Below are 23,528 nucleotides of genomic sequence, written 5' to 3'. Positions count from 1 at the left end.
TTTAAAAATAACAAATTGCCTAGACCAGAAAAGGCACCCCCCCACATTGATAAACACATTTGATTCTAAAATCTGTGATGTATAGTTGTGCACTGTGTGCGGAGACAGAGCTGTCAGGTCCCCATTCTTCTCTATGGGGGAATCGGATGAGAACGGACATTATCCGATCTGCCAGACGGATGGAAAATAGGGTTTCCATCCGTCCGGATTTGACGGATCGGATCAGATGTCAGCAGACATGTCTCCGCTGACATCCAATGCCCCATAGAGATGCATGGGGCATCCGTTCAGATCCGCCTGAAAAACGGACAGGCGAATCTGAATGGTGCGCTTGTGTGAAAGGGGCCTTATGGTTTCAAAAATGTTGGGAGTGCACACTGGGGCCCCTGAAACTCTTTACAAGACAAGAGAGACAAGGTGCCGGATTTCCGCTGATTAAAAATCGATCAACAAAAATGTACCATTTATTTTGTAAACGATCGCCTATATGTTGACAAGTGGGGAAAAAATGTTGTTTTAATGATGGCATTATCCCACGCACATTTGACGGATCTTTATCAAATGCAAACAATTTTCCACTCATCTATGGCCAGCCTAACAGGGACACAAACAGCAATAAAAACCTGACGGGGGTTCCAGCCCCCTTTTTACTCTATCCAAAACTACAAAAAAATTGCCTTTAGACAGTGGTGGACAAAAGAAGGATGGAAGGATTGGCTGTGTGATGGAAATTCTTGTGGCTGCACCTCCTGTACTGCAGACAGCATGTAACATGTAGACTCACCTCTAGCGCTGCAATTCTCTACACTTAGAAAACAGATGATTACCCTCTTCTTAAAGAGGACATGTCAGTCTGAGCAATTAAAGATATGCTTGACTTGTCATGTCTAATTTACTGATGTTCTGTAGTATCACACAATACTTGTCAATTAATTATAGTTTAATTTTTACTATCATTTTAGGCGTTAAAATGAAATCCTTTGTTGTTGGATTGTCAGCAGTGAACATCTGTGTACAAGAAGCAAGATGCAGAGGGTGATCCTCAGGGGTCTGGGTGTAGCAGTGTCTCATCTCTCCCGTGTATCGCACTGTAAATAGAACGCTGCCAAGGCACCCACCGTAATCATCTGCCGTGTTTCTTTTCCAAGTTGGTTAAATACTGTGTGACACCTGTATTTTTTTAAATTACAATTGACAAAGAAGTATTGTATTTGCCTCTTTAAAAATATTAACTCTTAAAGGGTTAGTTCACCTTTACCAAAAAACTGCCTAAGCAGATAAGAGACATAGATAAAAACAAGCTGTGCAGCTTTGACCAAAGTTGAATAATGTCCTTGCTATAGGTGTAGGACATTTACAGTGCTCAGCATAAATGAGTACACCCCAAGAGATTTGTCAGAAAACCCTTTACTTTCCTTTCAGAATTAACATTTTCTATGGAATACTTTACTACAAAAATACTCCCACAAATGTGGGCCATTGATTGCAACCAAGATTTGGTAATTTGCATACACAAAAAATATTTTTCCTAACAAATTCATTCAAGACCGTTTTGCAAAAATGAGTACACCCCAATGAACATCTTAGACCCCTTTCACACGGCTTTCCGATCCGGTCCGCCTGTCAGTTTTTCAGACGGACCTGATCGGATGCTCCCTGCACCCCTATTGAGCGGCGGATGTCAGCGGTGACATTTCCGCTGACACCCGCTGCTATCCGATCCTGTCCGTGAAATCCAGACAGATGGTAACCCTATTTTCCATCCGTCTGGAGGATCGGATTGCATGAAAACGGACAGGTGGTCCTTTTTTTTATCTGATCTCCCAAAGAGGAGAACAGGGCTCTGACAGGTCTGTCTCTGCACAGTGAGCGAAGACAGAGCTGATATCCACCTGCTTAGTGGGGATCGGCGGATCGATCCCTGCTGAGTAAAATGGAGTCCACAGGGCGGAAAGCCCATGTGAAAGGGCCTTCAGGAGCAAAGCTAAATTTTAGACAACAAAATCAATTAACAAGAAATCAACTACAGGTGAGTCTAATTATTCATTAAACAGGTATCAAGCAGAGGGTTGATTATGAAAGGGTGTTATGCCTCGTACACACGCAACGATTATCGGCCGACCAATCGGCAGTCTTTTGTCCAGTGTTGTTGTGTTGGTTGAAATGTGTTCTAGACTGCACACGAATTTTCTCGGTCAACAAAAACCAACTTCAGAAGTGCTGTCATGTGCTGGTTTACTTTCCGTGTGTTTTTTCTTCTCTGAACATGCCCAGTCTTGCTCATCAGATTTTTGTCTGCCGAAATCTGTACTGACTGATGGAAAATCGGCCGTTCTGTTGACGGCCAACAAAAGTTTTATAGCATGCACACCAGATTTTATTCAGCCGAAAAGTCGCAGTCGGTTGTCGAAAGCATCATACTAACAAGCAGAAAATCGGCCGATCGGACGTTGGCCGAAAATTCACGGCCAACTATCGATGCGTGTGTACGAGGCATTACTTAACGAAGAAAACCTCTTCCTATTTCATGCTGTTAGCAGTGGCACCACATGAAAGAGAAATGACACAAGGACTGAGAAAGAAAATAATTTCTTTACACAAGAAAGGTGAGGGCTACAAGAAGATCAGCAAAGAGTAATGGGCCATACATATTAAAAAAGAATAGTGCACACATGCAAAAGAAATTACTACCAAATTTGAAGACAATCCATAAATAAAAATGGAGATTTGGTCCCACCATATGGCCATATAGTGCTCAAGCCCACCACTACGTCAAAGTACCCCATTATCAGTGGGTCCTACACTATCCATGAAAAAGAGATGAATCCAGCCTTTCCAACCCTTGGGGATAATACTCCTTGCTGGCAAAGATGTGCAAATGCACTACAGGGGACTCCTCCTATATCCACTTGATAGTGGACACTGATAGAATACAGGTGTGTGTGTGGGGGGTGGGGAGGGCTGCTCAACCTCGGTAGTCTGGTCAGACCGAATACATAATAAACAAGCAAAAAATTTGGGGGCACACTATAAGATTTTCTGAAGACTTTTTCCTTTAGACTTACCAAAACCAGATAATATGAGGTCAAACCTAAACACTTTCAATTTGTATGCAATCTGGCAAGCCCTTGCACTACATACAAAAGGTAAATCTGAAGGAAATCTAACCACAAAAGTTGGATAGTGTGTATCCAGCTTTACTTATCAGTCAGAATACTGGAGCAAAAGTGATACAAAAATTTAACAAGGATGGAACTGTAACTATCTCACAGATGTCCAGGCTGTCCACTGATGTTAACACCTCGACAGGAGCGTATTCTGATCAGAAGGGATCCCAGAAAATCCCAATGCAAGTTCACTGCAGTTAGCTAAAGAAGTAGAAATCCAAACTGGGGTGATTGTTTCCTGTGACACAACAAAGCATACACTGCAGGGGAATGGCATGCATGGGTGTCGTTCACGAAAGAAGCCTCTCCTAAAGCCCATGCACAAAAAAGCCGCCTAGAATTTGCCAGGGCCCATGCTGAAAAAGAAGACTACTGGGACTCTGTACTCTGGAGTGATGAGACCAAGATAAATGTTTTTGGAACTTATGGCTTCATAACCTTATGGTGTCACAAAGGTGAGGAGTACAGAGAACAATGCATGGTGCCTACAGTGAAACATGGTGGTGGCAGTGTCCTTCTGTGGGACTGCATAAGTCCTGCTGGTGTCAAGGAGCTGCATTTCATTGATGGTATCTGAATTCACAGATGCACTGCTCTATATTGAAAGAGAAGATGCTACCATCACTCCTTGCCCTTGGTCGTCGTGCACTTTTGCAACTTGACAATGATCCAAAACACACATCTAAGGCCACTGTTGCATTTCTGAAGAAAAACAGGGTGAATGCGAGTCATTGGCCAAGTACTATGCCTACTGATCTGAGCCCAATCGAACACCTATGGGGAGTATAATTATAGATGTGGCAGCCCCTCTCTTCATTTTTAGCATTTGAACAAGTTTTGATAGCTGGAAAACATTTGAACAAGTTAGATGATTCGGATTCAACCTTGCTGTTTGTATATCAGACACTAGGGGGTGTATTTATAAAAAAATGTACATAGCAACTCACCCAGTGAAAGTGTATGTACATTCTATGCAAATAGGGGAAACAAAAAAAGGTATTAGGTTATTTCCTGTGCTGATCAAATCTTTTTCTTTGATTTTAAAGTGATTGTAAAGTCTAAAGTTTAAAAAAATAAAAACAACATCTTCTACTTACCTGCTCTGTGCAGTTGGTTTTGCACAGGGCAGCCCGGATCATCCTCTTCTCAGGTCCCTCATTCCTGCTCTTGGCCCCTCCCTCCTATCAAGAGCCCCCACACCAAGCAGCTTGCAATGGGGGCACCCGAGCTGAGCTGCAGCTTCGTGTGTACATTCAAGCATGGAGCTGCCATCTGGCCCCGCCCCCTCTCTCTCCTGATTGGCACAGTCAATCAGGAGGGAGAGTCCCAGGGTGGCCGAGGGACTCGTGGACATCACTGGACTTAGAGGGGGCACAGGTAAGAATTAGGGGTGCTGGGGGGGGGGGGGCTGCTACACACAGAAGGCTTTTTATCCTAATGCATAGAATGCATTAGGATAAAAAAACCTTCCTGACTTTACAACCCATTTAAATGGAAAATACCACATGTTGCAAACTACTGTATCTTCAGCATTAAAAAAAACAAGGAGTCCTGAAAGTGATGATTTGGCCCCCACAAAGCCATGACCTCAACATTTTTAAGTCTGTCTGGGATTACATGAAGAGACAGAAGGATTTGAGGCAGCTTACATCCACAGAAAATCTGTAGTTAAAGCCCCGTACACACGTACCGATCGTCGGCCGAACGATCGGCCGTCTTTTGTCCAGGGCTGTCGTGTCTATTGAAAACTGCAAAAGACTGCACACGAATTTTGTCGGCCAACAACAGCCGACTGCAGAAGTGATGTCATGTGATGGTTAACTTTCCTTGTCTTTTTTCTTTTCTGAGCATGCCCAGTCTTGCTAATTGGCTGTCTGTCGGCCGAAAACTGTACTGACTGGCGAACAATCGGCCGTTCTGGTGACGGCCAACAAAAATTTTAATGCCTGCACGACAGATTCTGTTCGGCCGAAAATGCGCTGTCGGCTGTCGGAAGCATCATACTAACAAGCCTACAATCGGCCGATCGGTCGTCGGCCGAATATTTACGGCCGACAATCGGTACGTGTGTACGGGGCTTAACTCCGCAAGATGTTTGCAACAACTTACCTGCCGAGTTCCTTCAAAAACCATGTGCAAGTGTACCTAGAATTGATGCTGTTTTAAAAAACCAAAGGGTGTTCACACCAAATATTGATTTGATTTGGATTGCTCATCTGTTCATTTACTTTCCATTTTGTTATTTGATTAAAAAAAAAAAAAAAAAACTATCAATACTTCTAAAACTGCGTAAAACTTTTGCAAACTAGTGTAAATCAAGTCAGTCGGATAGAAGCAAAAGTCTCCTTTGTGCTCCTGAGTGATCCGAAGTAGTGAACAGCCGAATGGTGGAGTGCTTTTTTTTTTTCCTATGACAATTGATTGGCTCTTTGGTTTTTTTTTTTTTGGACATTCAAGGTACTGTACTGTAAATCAATCAAGTATTACCTCTTGACATTCTGAGCTAACAAATATCTATGTACTCTAAAAAAATATGTATTTTCTACTGTTATCTCGCATTGATCTATTATGTTTGCTGCTGGATTATTTCATATTGGTGTAGCACTGTCCCTGTAGGGCTTGCTGTGTGTTGACTTCTCGGGTCTCTCTCTGATTACCTGCAGACAGTCACTAGGGGATAAAAGTGCTAGTACACAGCGCAAAAAAAGGTGTTAAATATGCTAGACTTAAATAGAATTAAATAATAACATTAAATAATAACATTCACCCCTAAGGTGCATACAAAAAAAGTGCCTTGTAAATGTGCAAAGTGCAAAAAAAGTGTGCTAGTATGTGTGCAAACATACAAACAATAAATATAGACCTAGATCATGCATTCTTTCTTGATGGTCCCATCCCATGCCTAATAATGTAGGAACCACCAACATCTCCTCAGTAATACCTTTTTTTTTTTTAAATTAATGTGCATGCTTATATTAGAGTGATTCTGTGATCCCAGGACAAAGCCTGGGTATCAGGCAATTCTATTTTCCAGCTGGCTTGGAAAAATGCACACATCCAGAGTCCGCATTGGCACCAGATGGATACTCAGTACTGAATGGTCTTCAGCGTGTCTCTTACTCCCTTTCTTGTTTTCTGCATACTCTATTATTCTTACAAAAGGTGTTGAGAATATTGAACCAAGTAAAATATAACTGAACACTAGCAGCGCTAAGGTAAACAGATCTATTGTAAAACACAACGTCCCTAAAGACTCATAAAATATATATGTGTGTACAGTCCATACAGTGGTATATCAGGCACAATCCATCCACCAGGGTAGGGAGTGAAGGGTCTTGTCTGTTCTGCCAAAGTTCAACCACACTCCAGTGCTCCCCCCCTTTAAATTGAACACTCACCAAAACACGGTGAATATAGAGCCTTCAATACGATCCACCAATCAGCGGGTGTATAGATCACTGCTGGGCTGTACCTAGCTGCTCCTCCCTCCAACTTTTCCTCCGTTCAAAAATTCATGTAATTGAACAAAGTGGGGGCAACAATAGTGTAATTCTGCAACACTTTATTTAAAATCACACAAAATAACAAGCCCCTCTCCCCTCCAGATGGCTACTTACAAGAGGGCTATGGAGTGAAGGCATAAAGCTCAAAATATGCACACTCGATGACCATTCCAAAGAAAATTCCTGCAGCCTAATAGGAATCCCGAATGATGACCAGTGTGCAAAGTATAGCGACCGCGCACATCGGCTCTCTCAGAAGAAGTCAAGTGGACGAAACGTCAGAGCCGATGTGCGCGGTCGCTATACTTTGCACACTGGTCATCATTCGGGATTCCTATTAGGCTGCAGGAATTTTCTTTGGAATGGTCATCGAGTGTGCATATTTTGAGCTTTATGCCTTCACTCCATAGCCCTCTTGTAAGTAGCCATCTGGAGGGGAGAGGGGCTTGTTATTTTGTGTGATTTTAAATAAAGTGTTGCAGAATTACACTATTGTTGCCCCCACTTTGTTCAATTACATGAATTTTTGAACGGAGGAAAAGTTGGAGGGAGGAGCAGCTAGGTACAGCCCAGCAGTGATCTATACACCCGCTGATTGGTGGATCGTATTGAAGGCTCTATATTCACCGTGTTTTGGTGAGTGTTCAATTTAAAGGGGGGGAGCACTGGAGTGTGGTTGAACTTTGGCAGAACAGACAAGACCCTTCACTCCCTACCCTGGTGGATGGATTGTGCCTGATATACCACTGTATGGACTGTACACACATATATATTTTATGAGTCTTTAGGGACGTTGTGTTTTACAATAGATCTGTTTACCTTAGCGCTGCTAGTGTTCAGTTATATTTTACTTGGTTCAATATTCTCAACACCTTTTGTAACAATTTTATCTGTATAGCAGCTGCTTTGAGACTTTACGTCATCTTAATTCTATCTTGTTGCCATCTATTCAATACTAGATCATTGTGCGCGGGGTGAGTTATTTCATGAGACTGGTACTCCGGTCACACATTATTTAACTCTTTGTTTTCCATACTCTATTATTCTTGTTATCAACCCAGCTTCCCCCTGGTCTGGTTTGGATTCTCTGTACTTCTGTTCTATCATTCCTGACCTCAGCTTCTTCATGTAAGATTCTGGTACCTCTGGTACCCTTATTTTCCATTTTCTTTCAAATATGCGTCCCACCTTTCTAATTAGGTGGTACGCATACACCTTTAAGACAGATGACGTCATCGCCGAGCGCCGCAGAGCGGCTATTTCAACCGCCGGCGTTCTCTCTCACGTTGTTCGTTCAACCTGCCTGTGTGTCCACATGCTTACAAGCTTGTCTTGCTGCCGGAACCTGCAGCTACTTTCTTTTACTTGGAACAGACCGGAACCTCGCTACTGATCCCTGTATCTCGCTACTGGATCACTCCCTCACTACTGGACCCTTCTACTACTAACCTTACTAAGTGATAAGTACCCCACAGGGGAATCCTCCATAACCTTACTTACACTATCTACCTCTGCACATTAAGGACTGTTACTATCTATGCATACTAATTCTATCATCTGCACTGTTACATAGATTGCTAGCTCTTGAGTCTACTACCATCTATCCTTGCACTGGGTTAGTCTATCCTGTATTTGTCATCTGCTGTCCTTACCACCTGTTACCATACTCGATTACTAACCTATCTGCATTCTACCTAATACCATCTAATACTCTCCTGAACATTTCTATCAAGTGCTTACCATCTTTGTCACTGTTCACACCTGTCCCTTCAGCACATCATCTTCATACTATCATATACATCCTATCACTCCAGGAACATCTTATTGAGTGTGTATATCTGTATGCTGAAGCTGACAGGCCCACAGTGATGAGTCTGGAGAGTTAGATCTGGTTATTCAACACATCTCTACATGACTACTGAGTGGAGATTCTGCAGCTGCAAATCCAGCCTACTACAAAAACGCAGGAGCGTTACAGATTGAACGAACCTAAAAAATGGATTCAGCAGAATTACCCACTCAAGTGACACAATTAACACAACAAGTAAATGCATTAATACTTGCTCTTACTGAAGTAAAAGAAGAAAATCAGACTCTGACACAGCAGGTAACCCGTCTTTCACGGCTTACTGCTGCTCAACCCCCTGAACCTAAAATAAACCCTCCTCTAGTGTTTACAGGTGATCGGAAAAAATTTCGTGAATTCAAAAACGCATGTCAATTGCTTTTTTTGTTAAAACCTCGTACATACCCTACTGATCAAATTAAAGTCTGTACCGTTATCTCATACTTAACGGGTGATCCACGGGCCTGGGCAGACTCTCTCTTTGAGAAAAATGATCAGCTTCTCAACTCCTATTCTTTATTCCTAGCGGAACTCGCTAGTTTATACGATGACCCCAACAGGCAGAGTACTGCTGATATTCAATTGAGGGCTTTAAAACAAGGAAGGAGACCTGTAGAAGACTTTGTAGCTGAGTTCAAAAGATGGACCCTTGATTCAGGGTGGAATGATACATCTCTGCGAACTCAATTCAGACTCGGGTTGTCAGAAGCTGTTAAAGACGAGCTCGCCCGAGCGGATTTACCTGGCACCTTGGATGCCTTAATACAACTCAGTATCAACATCGACAGGCGACTGCGTGAAAGAAAGGCTGAGAAAATGGGAATGCCATTGTCTAGTCCTTCTCGGATTTCGGCCGTTGACCCTACTCCCATGGAGGTAGGAACCATACGCCCACCTTTATCAACTACTGAACGAGCCAGAAGAAGATCCAGAAACCTCTGCATGTACTGCGCATCCCCGGATCATTTGATAAGCGTCTGTCCCCTTGTCCGCAAAAAAGAGGGTGAGTGTTCACATGTCTTGCTAGGAGGATTAACAATTTCCTTTTCTAACCCCTATATCTTTGTTCATTTGACATTGCAGTGGGACCAGACTAGGATTACCACCAAGGCTATGATCGACACCGGATCTTGTGGAAACTATATAGATACATGTTTTGTTACCTTAAATAAAATACCTATTATTTCAAAACCTAAACCTGTTTCTGTTAGTTTCATTAACGGTATTCCACTATCTTCTGGTCCAATCACCAACCAGACACAAGCACTCCTTGTTACTGCTAACGAGTCTCATATGGAGACCACCACTTTTGATATACTATCTTCACCCCATTTTTCTATTATTTTGGGACTCCCCTGGTTACACACACATCAACCAATCATAGATTGGAAAAGACGGACCTTGTCTTTCCCTTCTCACTATTGTGAGATTACGTGTAACCTCCCATCTTATGGAAAGATCCTGTCTGTGGTGTCAGATGAGATTGCACCACTATGCTATCAGGACCTGTCCGAAGTATTCCTTGAGAAAAATGCTCAAGTGTTGCCTCCCCATAGGGATTATGATTGCACTATCGATCTACTCCCTAACAGCAAATTGCCTTTCGGTCATGTTTATCCTCTTTCACAGGATGAACTTTCTCATCTCAAGGAATACTTGGATGAGAATTTGACAAAAGGGTTCATCAGACCCTCTACTTCTTCCACAGCTGCAGGACTTTTCTTTGTCCGCAATAAGGATTCAAGTCTTAGGCCTATTATCGATTACAGGCAATTAAATACGATTACAATAAAGGATCGCTATCCTTTACCGCTCATCCCTGAACTCATTGAACAAGTGCGTGGGGCTACTTACTTCTCTAAATTAGACCTGAAAGGGGCATACAACCTAATCCGAATCCGTGACGGAGATGAGTGGAAAACAGCATTCAGAACCAGATACGGATTATTCGAATATCTTGGGATGCCATTCGGGTTGTGTAATGCTCCCGCAGCTTTCCAAAGGTTCATAAACGACATCTTTAGAGACTTACTTGATGTCTGTGTTGTAGTATATCTGGACGATATACTTATCTATTCTCGATCTCTCTCTGAACATATAAAACATGTAAGACTTGTGTTATCCAGATTACTCGCACACAATCTATACGTGAAATTAAAAAAATGCCTATTTCATAAAGAAGAAATATTATTCCTAGGATACATCATATCCAAAACCGGAATTAGGATGGATATGAGCAAGATATCCTGTATTCTGGACTGGCCTATACCAACAACTCGTAAGGCATTACAGCGATTCCTTGGATTTTCAAACTTCTATAGGAAGTTCATCAAGAACTTTTCTGCCATTGTGAGACCTCTCACACAACTGACAAGTATAAAGAAACCATTCAAATGGTCAGAAGAAGCAAATCAAGCTTTCTGCTTGTTAAAATCAAGCTTTACTTCTGCTCCCATACTACGCCATCCAGACCCATCCCTCCAATATATTCTGGAGGTAGATGCGTCAAATATGGCAGTAGGAGCAGTTCTCTCCCAACGACCAACAAATACTTCACCACTCCACCCAGTTGCTTTCTTTTCAAAATAATTAAGCAGCCCAGAGGGGAATTACCCAGTGGGTGAAAAGGAGTTGCTTGCCATAAAACTGGCACTGGAGAATTGGCGACATCTACTTGAGGGTACCCGGTTACCAATACTCATATATACAGATCATAAAAACCTTCAATACCTCCAGACTAACAAAACTCTCTCCCACCGGCAGGTACGATGGTCATTATTCTTCCTAAGATTCAACTTTTTAGTGACCTACACGCCTGCAGACAAAAATAAAAAAGCGGATGCGCTATCACGATTAACCGAAGATAACTGCGCTGAAATCCCTTCTATTCCTATAATACCCTATGAACGTATTATTGGGGTTGTTCGTTCCCTGAAGGAAGAGATTTTGCACAGTATAGGATTGGATTCACCTCCACCACAACTAAGTACTGATGCAGAAGGCTTCCTCTATTACAACGACAAACTCTACATACCCCCTACTATGCGCACCAAGATCTTGGAGTTATCACATGGTGTGCCCATGGCAGGACATATGGGTATGACGAAAACCCTTAATTTGCTTACTAGGCAGTTTTGGTGGCCTGATATGAAGACGTCTGTACAAAAATTTGTATCTTCATGTGACATCTGTGCAAGGTCCAAAATTGACACTACAAAACCATCTGGTCTACTCTGCAGTCTACCAATACCCCAGGTTCCATGGGAAGTTGTCTCCTTAGACTTTATAGTAGAACTACCACCTTCTAAAGGATTTAATACCATTCTAGTGTCAGTGGACCACCTGACAAAGATGGCACATTTCATCGCTATCCGTAGACTACCTTCATCTAAACAAACAGCGGAACTACTGATGAAACATGTGTTCAAGTTACACGGAATTCCAAAGACTCTTTTATCCGACCGTGGTTCACAGTTCATCTCCAAATTTTGGCAAGCTCTTTGTCAAATATTACGGATTGAGCGAAAGCTCACTTCTCCCTACCACCCTCAGACCAACGGACAGACTGAAAGAGTCAACCAGTGTATAGAACAATATCTGCGTTGCTACACATCATACCTACAGGATGATTGGGTGGACCTTCTCCCTCTGGCGGAATTTGCTTATAACAACGCAACCCACAGTACTACTAAGCAAAGTCCGTTCTACTTGAACTATGGGTTTCATCCCACACTTCTTCCACCACACATCCTACCATCAAGTAACCCAGTAGCCTCAGACTATCTTACCCAAATAAAGGACTCTCTGGGTTTACTTAATACCACTATCTCACACGCCCATAGCCAACAAAAAAGGTACTATGACCTACGTAGAAGACCTTCTCCTCAGTATGCTATTGGGGACCTCGTTTGGCTATCGACAAGAAATTTAAGATTAAAGATCCCTAGCAAAAAGCTTGGACCTTTATTTCTGGGACCCTTCCCAATTAAGAAACTTATTGGAAAAGCTGCAGTACAGCTCACCTTACCAGCAGATCTCAAGATCCATCCCATCTTCCATGTGTCGCTACTGAAACCCCATGTTCCTAATCAAGGAATAAGGCCTACCATCTTGCCTCCACCTCCAGTACAAGTTGAAGGCGGAGAAGAATATGAGATTAAGGAGATTTTGGATTCTCGTATCCACAGAGGAAGACTCCAGTATCTCATAAGATGGAAGAACTATGGACCCCAAGACGACACCTGGTTGGATACCACTGATGTTCACGCACCTAGGCTTATACGAAGGTTTCACTCGAAATACCCGGAGAAACCAGTGCTATAGGCCTTCCGGAGCCGGCCTTAAGGGGGGGGGGGGGTACTGTAAGATTCTGGTACCCTTATTTTCCATTTTCTTTCAAATATGCGTCCCACCTTTCTAATTAGGTGGTACGCATACACCTTTAAGACAGATGACGTCATCGCTGAGCGCCGCAGAGCGGCTATTTCAACCGCCGGCGTTCTCTCTCACGTTGTTCGTTCAACCTGCCTGTGTGTCCACATGCTTACAAGCTTGTCTTGCTGCCGGAACCTCCAGCTACTTTCTTTTACTTGGAACAGACCGGAACCTTGCTACTGATCCCTGTATCTCGCTACTGGATCACTCCCTCACTACTGGACCCTTCTACTACTAACCTTACTAAGTGATAAGTACCCCATAGGGGAATCCTCCATAACCTTACTTACACAATCTACCTCTGCACATTAAGGACTGTTACTATCTATGCATACTAATTCTATCATCTGCACTGTTACATAGATTGCTAGCTCTTGAGTCTACTACCATCTATCCTTGCACTGGGTTAGTCTATCCTGTATTTGTCATCTGCTGTCCTTACCACCTGTTACCATACTCGATTACTAACCTATCTGCATTCTACCTAATACCATCTAATACTCTCCTGAACATTTCTATCAAGTGCTTACCATCTTTGTCACTGTTCACACCTGTCCCTTCAGCACATCATCTTCATACTATCATATACATCCTATCACTCCAGGAACATCTTATTGAGTGTGTATATCTGTATGCTGAAGCTGACAGGCCCACAGTGATGAGTCTGGAGAGTTAGATCTGGTTATTCAACACATCTCTACATGACTACTGAGTGGAGATTCTGCAGCTGCAAATCCAGCCTACTACAAAAACGCAGGAGCGTTACACTTCACCAACTTTGATCTGGCTTATGATGTGATACTTCTCTGCCTGCTCATTACTGACCTCAGCTTGATCTGTGACTTTGCCTTTCCCTCGATTCTGCTCCATGCCATTGTCAAGTGCCTGCTTGCCTTACGTGCTGATACAGCTGCCGGATTCTGTGCATAGCCCTGCTACACGCCCACTAGCACCATCAGTGAGCTCTGCCCTACTGAACTTTCGGACACACCGGTGTTCCCCCTTTAACAACTGATTTTTCTACCGACTCAATGCCTGGGACTCCTTCTTGTACATTCTGCTAGATCTTCCTGGTTGGCATCTCCAGTTAAGGGTTTTGAAATCTACATCCTCCGGCACCAGTTTTCCTCCTGTCCCTTTGAACTCTCTGTTCCTTCTTTAGGGCTGCTTGAGCAGGGGATACAAGAGAGACTTCCCTCGTCATCTTGGTCTCCTATCAGGTACATGACACAAAGACACCAACTGGCCAATCTGGGACAGTTGGCATCTATATATTATGAGAGGCTGTACTTCTCCTAGTTTTATATTATTTTGTTATAGAGATATATTACTGAGGGATCTGGAACACCCAAAAGTTGACAGGAGCTCCAAACATTCCCCGGTGGGGAAAATGAAATCCCTGGCTTGCTCTTGTCAGCTGCTCATCTTTGGTTTTCTCCAGCTTCAATAGACACAGTATGCCCCAATGAATAAGATTTTTTTTTTTAAGTTTTTGATGAAGTGGGTTAAGATCTTGCATTGGTAAGATTTCTCTTACACAGCAGGAAGTAAAGAAATCTAAAAAAAAAATGGGGTTATCTGTTCCTTAACTGCTTAAAGCGGAGTTCCGGGCACAGAAGTAATTTTTCACTGAACATACCCCCGGGACAGTCAGGGCTAGCACATTCCACAATGGCTAGCCTCTGATCTGTCCCGGTTCGCACTTACCTGCAAGAAGAAATACTTTCTTATAAAATTTCTTCCACAGCGTTTCCATCTCTCTTGTGGGCAGCTGAAGCCGGCGCGGTCCTCTTCTGTGTCTTCTTCCGCATCTTCTTGTCCCAGAATGCGCCTGCACCGGCCCCTCTCGTCACTTCCGATGCGGCGCCGCATTCCTCCACAGCTTCTGGGCATGCCCAGAAGCTGTTTAGCAGGGGAATGCGGCGTCGCCCAGAAGTGACGAGTGGGGCCGGTGCCGTCGCATTGATTCCTGGGAGCGATGACGTCAGTTCCCAGGAATCATCGCGAAGGAGGAAGTGACGGGTGAGCCGCCGCGCTGAGGGAGGAAGTACTCTGAGGGGAGTATTTACGATCTTCATTTACAAGGTGAGTAAACAAAAAAAAAACCTAACTATCCAATTCCTTTTCAGGTGATGTCTAACTAGCGGAGGGGCACAAAAAAAATATCGATTTTGTGCCCGGAACTCCGCTTTAAGGACCACCCCACGTACATATGCTGCGGTAGGGCAGCCCGTGAGCATAATTCATGTACCTGTACCTCTTCTTCTTCTTTGGGTCTGGGGCATGCGCTGCCAGGGCCCCGCTTTTGCTGTGATTGGACATGATTGGATTGGAACCCGGCGATCATTCATGGGAGGCAGACCACCATTCTGCCAGAGAGAAAAATGGAGATCTTGTGTTTTCGCTAAGAAAACACAGACCTCTGCTTTCCATTATTCAAAGCACTCTCCCTACAGTTAGAAAGCACTCATAGGGAACACATTTAACCCTTTGATTGCCCCTGGTGTCGGCGCCTTTTCTGGCAGTGTCAATTATACAGTAACATTGCATTTTTTTTTTATAGCACTGATCACTGTATTGGTGTCACTGGTCCCCTAAAATTGTCCCTTCCCGTGTCTGATTTGTCCACAGCAATGTCGAAGTCCTGCTAAAAATCGCTGATCTCCGCCATTTCTAGTAAAAAAATATTTAAAAGAGTCACTAAATCTATCCCACAGGTTGTAGATGCTATAACTTTGGAGAAAACCCATCAATATATGCCTATTGGGATTTTTTTTTTTTTTACCAACAATTTGTATCCGAATACATATTGGCCTAAATTTATGAAGAAATTAGATTTAAAAAAAAAAAATTAATTGGATATATTTTTTTCAAAATTGTCGTTTTTTTTTGTTTATAGCGCAAAAATAAAAACCGCAGAGGTGATCCAATACCACCAAAAAAAAGGACATTATTTTTATTTGGGTATGGTGTCACGCGACCGCGCAATTGTCAGTTAAAGTAATGGAGTGCCTTGTTGCAAAAAATGGCCTGGTCAAGAAGGGGGGTCATACACTTTCATGCAGGCTGGACACATTTTCCCCCGATTTTCTGTAATAATTAATTTCTATGATCGTCAGTGCCATCTAGTGGCCAAAATTTGGTATTTTTTTTATTGGTGTATTTCAGAAAACTATACCACAAGTTGGCCACTAGATGGAACTAATGATCATGGAAATGTAATCTATGACAGAAAATATTGAAAAAATGTGTCCAACCTGCACAAATGTGTGTGACATACGTCTAACTAATGCTTTATAAATAGACCTCCATAAGAAATAATTGGTGAAACATGGTGGCCTGAGTCTTTGTCTTCTTGTGTGTTTTTAATATCCTCCTACATTTCTTACTGTTCCTGTCCACCTGGGAGTTTAGAATTGCCCTGCCAACCTTTTATTCTCCATACTAATCAAATAAAAAAATTAAGAATTTCAAAATGACTATACCAGGTGTGCAGCAGGGGAAGCAGGTAGCACCTGCCATGAAAAAAAAAAAAAAAAAAGATTGAGGGTCGTAGCTCAGCAACCTGAGGTCACAGGGGCCCCAAATTTGGGGAGTAGGTAACCAAAGTCCTAGCACCTGTGGATACGGGGCTCCTTGCACAGTCTGTCAGAAGCTACATCCAGCTTGGCCAGTTTAAATACAAGCTGGCACATGCTGTTTGCAGCAGACTGAGAGAATGAGCTCACAGTGCCTCTGATTTCTTGTCAGAGGCACTGAGCTCAATGGACAGCTTGGAGCTTTGGACCAGTGCCAGGACAAGGTCATCCAGCACTCAGGGCAAGTATGCCAAACTGCGCCCCCCACTACCTTAGGGTTAGGGTCAGGGGACCACCATCCCTTCAATAACCTATTGCGCCCAGGGCAGCCGGCCCTTGTAAAGCACCATTGGTCCAAGCTGTCCAATAAAAATGCTGCGGTGGAGGCTCTCCTCTCACTGCAGTGTCATAGAAGGGGGCGTGTGTCTTAAACACAAATGCTCCCTTCCAGCCCTGCCCTCCTAACTACAAGGAAAAAACATGGGTTTATGGGTATAAGGTTTACTCATAATCCCATGTTTTTCTCACACAGTTAGAAGGGAGAATCTGCTGCTGCTGAAAAGGTACTTTTCTCCTCTCACCTTTCAGGACAGCAAACATATGAGAGATGATAGGCTCCTCCCTACAGGAAACACAATCAGAACACAGCTTAAAAGGCCCACCCCTTCCCCTTGTCCCTCAGTTTAGATCGTGTTTCTCCCACAGCCAGACATTTATTTTTTTTGTTTCCAGCAGTTTATTAGAAATATTAAACATTACAGAGGTTGTTACAGAGAACAATAGAACAACAGTAAGGTGTCAAACAACAAGTCGAAAGGCGATATAGGGCGTAAGTAATATGGTAAAAAAAAAAAACACAACATATCTTCAAAAAGAAAATAAAACGTCGGGTAACCACTCGTGGAGCTACGCTACACCTGAGAGCTGAAGAGAGGTAACCATTAGATGGATATAGAGTTGGGCGATGGTGTGGCCCTTGACATTGACTGCCTACAGGCAGAAGGACCTCAGGAAGTTGATAGTTTCAATATGTGGCAAGGGTGAGGAGTACTGGATGAGAACTGTCAGGTGTGATTGGAGTATGGTTTACAGTCGTGGATGAGAGCTACCCTTGGTTGCATGGGCCGAAAAAATTATTTTTTTAATCTCTGACCTGAAGACCTGAGTTGGATGGTCCCCCTGTGAGCTAGGTACAGGAACGCCGGTGAAGGCCGCACTCTACCTGCCGCCTCCTAGGCTTCTCACAGGTCACCCCCAAAGCACAGGCCACTGGTTACTAGGGTGGTCCCTCTAGGCCTGTGACCTGCTCTTCAACAGGGGTCTCCTCCAGTCCTCCCGGCCATTGCACTGTTTTTTTGGCACTGAGAATTCAAAAAATCCCCTGGAAAGCGCGCTCCAAGCCTCGTTTTGGAAACCGAAACTTCCGGTTTGTGTTGGAAAGGCGGAGATGCGCATTGCTACCCGGAAAGGGAAGCAAGGACGGAGGAGACACCGGACCCGCATGGCGGCGGGAAGGCAGACTCTCAGGCCGAAAGAGCAAAATAATATATTATTATGCTATATGTTGTAACATAATAATTTATTATTTATCTATTTACTGTGAAATTACTGGTTTGAAGTTATAACTTCAACCTTCAGTAATTTGTCCGTTAAGTCACCTGCTTGAGTACCGTTTTTGAAAATTATAGTAAATTACCTCAAAAACCATATATAATAATTATTTGTATATTACTTACTTATGGTAATTAACCACTTGCCACCCAGGCTAATTCTAACACTTCTCTCCAACATGTAAAATCATAATTTTTTTGCTAGAAAATTACTCAGAACCCTCAAACATTATATATATTTTTTTAGTTGGACTGTTTCACTGTTTTACCGTTTCTTTTTAATTTTCCTGCATTTCACCTTTTAGTAAAAGATCCCTGAACTCTATTGTTTACTTGTTTATTACTGAATATTACTGTTCTATTTCTGGCTTCCGAAAATAGAGACCTGTTTTATTTTTTCTACAATTTTTATCGTCATCTTTGCTAGTAATATTGTTTCCAGCAACAACAAAAAGGGTGACTGAAAAACATCTGTAAAAAAAAAATCTGTAAATATTTTTGTTAAATGAGTAGAACTGCAAAACTGCAATCGCCTACATTATGAGAATCAAATACCGTATATACTCGAGTATAAGCCGACCCGAGTATAAGCCGAGGCCCCTACTTTTATCACAAAAAGATGGGAAAAATCATTGACTCGTGTATAAGCCTAGGGTGAGAATGCAGGGCGGCGGGCATGGTACAGGAGAATGCAGGGTGAATGGCATGGTACAGGAGAATGCAGTGTGGCTGGCATGGTACAGGAGAATGCAGTGTGGCTGGCATGGTACAGGAGAATGCAGTGTGGCTGGCATGGTACAGGAGAATGCAGGGTACTGGCATGGTGCAGGAGAATGCAGGGTACTGGCATGGTACAGGAGAATGCGGGGTACTGGCATGGTACTGTAATGTTCTGGTACCTCTGGTACCCTTGTCTCCATATTTCTCCTCTGCTAATTGCGTCCCATCTTGTATAACAAGAGACGCATATACCTTTAAGACCGGATGACATCATTGCCGAGCGCCGCTATGAGCGGCTATTTCAATCGCCGGTTTGTTTCCACTCATCGCTCGTTCAAACCACATGCTCACCGCACCTCTTCCTGTGAAGTCGGAGCTGCTGACATTCTCCCTCGCTGAACCTGAAGCCGGAAACCTCGCTGGTGATCCGTATCTCGCTACGGGATCACCCTTCTCCAATGGACACTGTTACTACTTAAGCTTTCTAAGTGATAAGTACCCCGCAGGGGATTCTTACTAACCAATCTCCTACTGTCATCTACTGCAATTACCAAGACTATCTGTATCTATCTATTCACTATCATCTGCATAGACTGTTAGCTCTTGGGACTACCTTCAACTATCCTTGCACTAGGTTACTCTGTCTAAAGTATACTCCATCTGTGTCCTCTTACCATCTGCACTATACTTGACATCAGAACCTATCTGCTTCACCATCACCTACAACTCTCCTATTACTACTTCTAGTGCTCACCATATAATAGCCTGTCTCTCATCTATATATCCTCATATATTCTATCCCTCCACTAAACATCTATTAATATATATGGTATATAACAGGCTGTACACGGTGATGAAGTCCTGAGAGTTGGATATGTTTGTTCAACAGATTCTCTACAAGGCTACTGAGTGTAATAATTCTGCAGCTGTAAATCCATCCACTAACAAAAACGCATGAACGTTACAGATTGAACGAGCCTTTAAAAAAAATATGGATTCAGCAGAATTATCCACTTGTGTACTACAATTAAAACAGCAAGTAGATGCATTGATCCTTGCGCTTACAGAGGTACAAAATGAAAATCAGACCTTGAGACAGCAGTTTGGCCGTCTCACACAGCCTCCTGTTGCTCAGCCCCGTGAGCCTAAGATAAACCCTCCTATAGTGTTTTCTGGTGATCGGAGCAAATTCCGTGGATTTAAAAACGCATGTCGATTGTTTTTTTTGTTAAAACCTCTAACCTACACCACTGACCAAATTAAGGTTTGTACCATCATCTCCTATTTAACGGGTGAACCCCGGGCCTGGGCAGATGCTCTCTTTGAAAAGGATGATCCACTCCTTAATTCTTATCCCTTATTTCTAGCACAACTTGCTAGTTTATATGAAGACCCCAACAAGCAGAGTACCGCTGACACCCAGTTACGGGCCTTAAAACAAGGAAGAAGACCTGTTGAAGATTTTGTGGCGAATTTTAAAAGATGGTCCCCTGATTCAGGGTGAAACGACACATCTTTGCGAACGCAGTTTAGACTCGGCTTATCTGAGGCCGTCAAAGACGAGCTCGCCCGAGCGGATTTACCTGGCACTCTAGAGGGACTGATACAGACCAGTATCAATATTGACAGACGACTACGAGAAAGAAAGGCTGAGAAGATGGGCTCACCATTTTCCAGTCCTTCTCGGATGTTGCCTGCTGACCCTACTCCTATGGAAGTAGGAATGATACGCCCACCTCTGACCCTTTCTGAACGTGCCAGGAGGAAAACCGAACATCTTTGCATGTACTGCGCATCCCCGAATCATCTGGTAAACGACTGTCCTCTTGTCCGCAGAAAAGAGGGTGAGTGTTCAAATGTCTTGTTAGGGGGACTCACAACTTCCTTTTCTAATCCTTATCTTTTTGTTCAATTAACATTGCAGTGGGACCAAACTAGGATCACCACCAAGGCTATGATTGACACCGAATCTTGTGGAAACTACATTGACATTTGCTTTGTCTCCCTTAATAAGATACCTATTGTTTCAAAACCCAAACCTGTCTCCGTTAGTTTTATTAACGGTACCCCTTTATCCTCTGGTCCTATCACCAGTCAGACACAGGCACTCCTTGTAACTGCTGACGAGTCTCATGTGGAGACCACCACCTTTGATGTATTAACTTCACCACATTTTCCAATCATTTTGGGACTTCCCTGGTTACACATACATCATCGATTGGAAAACAAGAACGTTAGCTTTCTCTTCTCACTATTGTGAGACGACGTGTAACCTCCCCACACATGATAGGATCCTGTCTGTACTGCCGGATGACATTATTCCCAAGTGTTATCAGGATTTATCGGAGGTTTTCCTTGAGAAAAACGCCCAAATGCTACCTCCCCATAGGGACTATGATTGTTGTATCGATCTACTCCCTAATAGCAAGTTGCCTTTCGGACATGTTTATCCACTCTCACAGGATGAGCTCTCTCATCTTAAGGAGTATCTGGATGAGAACTTGGCAAAAGGATTCATCCGACCTTCTACTTCCTCCACTGCTGCTGGGCTCTTCTTCGTCCGCAATAAGGACTCTAGCCTTAGGCCTATCATTGATTTCAGACAATTAAATGCCATCACAATAAAGGATCGTTATCCTTTACCCCTTATTCCTGAACTTATCGAACAGGTGCGTGGGGCTTCTTTCTTTTCAAAATTGGACCTAAAAGGGGCATACAATTTAATTCGAATCCGTAAAGGGGATGAATGGAAGACGGCATTCAGAACCAGATACGGACTGTTTGAGTACCTTGTGATGCCATTTGGGCTATGTAATGCTCCCGCAGCCTTCCAACGGTTTATAAATGAGATATTCCGGGACTTGCTTGATGTTTGTGTGATAGTATATTTGGACGATATACTTATCTATTCTCATTCCTTACCTGAGCACATAAAACATGTGAGACTTGTGTTGTCAAGACAACTTGCACATAACCTATATGTTAAATCAAAGAAATGTTTGTTTCATAAAGAGGAAGTACTATTCCTAGGATATATTATATCTAAAAGTGGAATCAAAATGGACATGAGCAAAATATCCTGCATTCTGGATTGGCCTGTGCCAACCACTCGCAAAGCATTACAAAGGTTCCTAGGATTCTCTAATTACTATAGGAAATTCATTAAGAACTTCTCTGCGATTGTGAAACCTCTCACACAACTTACAAGCACGAAGAAACCATTTATTTGGACAAAAGAAGCAAGTGGAGCATTCTCTCTGCTGAAATCAAGATTTACTACTGCCCCCATACTATGCCATCCAGACCCATCCCTTCAATACATCTTGGAGGTAGATGCGTCTAATATGGCAGTAGGAGCAGTCCTCTCACAACGACCAACAAACACCTCACCTCTTCACCCAGTTGCTTTCTTCTCAAAGTCCTTAAGTAGCCCCGAGGTGAACTACCCAGTAGGTGAGAAGGAGTTATTAGCCATAAAATTGGCGTTAGAGAATTGGCGACATCTATTAGAGGGCACTCAATTGCCAATTCTGATATATACTGATCACAAAAACCTCCAATACCTTCAAACTAATAGAACTCTTTCCCACCAGCAGGTACGGTGGTCGTTATTCTTTCTGAGATTTAATTTTTTAGGGACTTACACGCCCGCAGACAAAAATAAAAAAGCGGATGCACTCTAACGACTAGCCGAGAAAGATTGTACTGAGGTTCCCTCAGTTCCTATAATACCACTTGAACGTATTATCGGAGTCATTCGCTCCCTGAAGGAGGAGATTTTGCACAGCATAGGATTGGACTCACCTCCACCACAACTAACTGCTGACGCAGAAGGCTTCCTCTACTACAACGATAAATTATACATACCCCCTACTATGAGAACCAAGATCTTAGAATTGTCGCATGATGTACCTATGGCAGGACATATGGGTATGACTAAAACTCTTAATCTACTCACTAGGCAATTTTGGTGGCCAGACATGAAGACAACCGTAAAAAAGTTTGTTTCATCTTGTGATATCTGTGCAAGGTCTAAAATTGACAACACGAAACCATCGGGGTTACTTTGTAGTTTACCGATACCCCAGGTTCCGTGGGAAGTAGTATCCTTAGACTTCATAGTGGAACTACCACCTTCCAAAGGATTCAACACCATCTTGGTGTCAGTGGACCATCTGACCAAGATGGCACATTTCACTCCTATTCGAAAACTACCATCATCCAAACAAACAGCGGAATTACTTGTAAAACATGTCTTTAAGTTACATGGTATTCCAAAAACACTGCTGTCTGACCATGGTTCACAATTCATCTCAAAGTTTTGGCTAGCTCTATGTCAGATACTGCGAATAGAGCGTAACCTTACTTCTCCCTACCACCCTCAGACCAACGGACAGACAGAGAGAGTTAACCAGTGCATTGAACAGTACCTGCGTTGCTATACTTCGTATCTACAAGACGATTGGGCAGATCTCCTCCCGCTGGCGGAATTCGCCTATAACAACGCTACTCATAGCACTACTAAGCAAAGTCCGTTTTACCTGAATTATGGGTTTCATCCCACACTCCTACCTCCACATATCTTGCCATCAAGTAATCCAGTAGCATCTGATTATCTTGCCCAGATAAAGGATTCTCTGGGATTACTCACCAATACCATATCCCATGCT

Source organism: Pelophylax lessonae (assembly GCF_965119305.1).
Source record: "Pelophylax lessonae genome assembly, chromosome: 2".
NCBI lineage: Eukaryota > Metazoa > Chordata > Amphibia > Anura > Ranidae > Pelophylax > Pelophylax lessonae.
The sequence above is the reverse complement of the archived record's forward strand: the minus strand, read 5'-3'. Positions refer to the sequence as shown.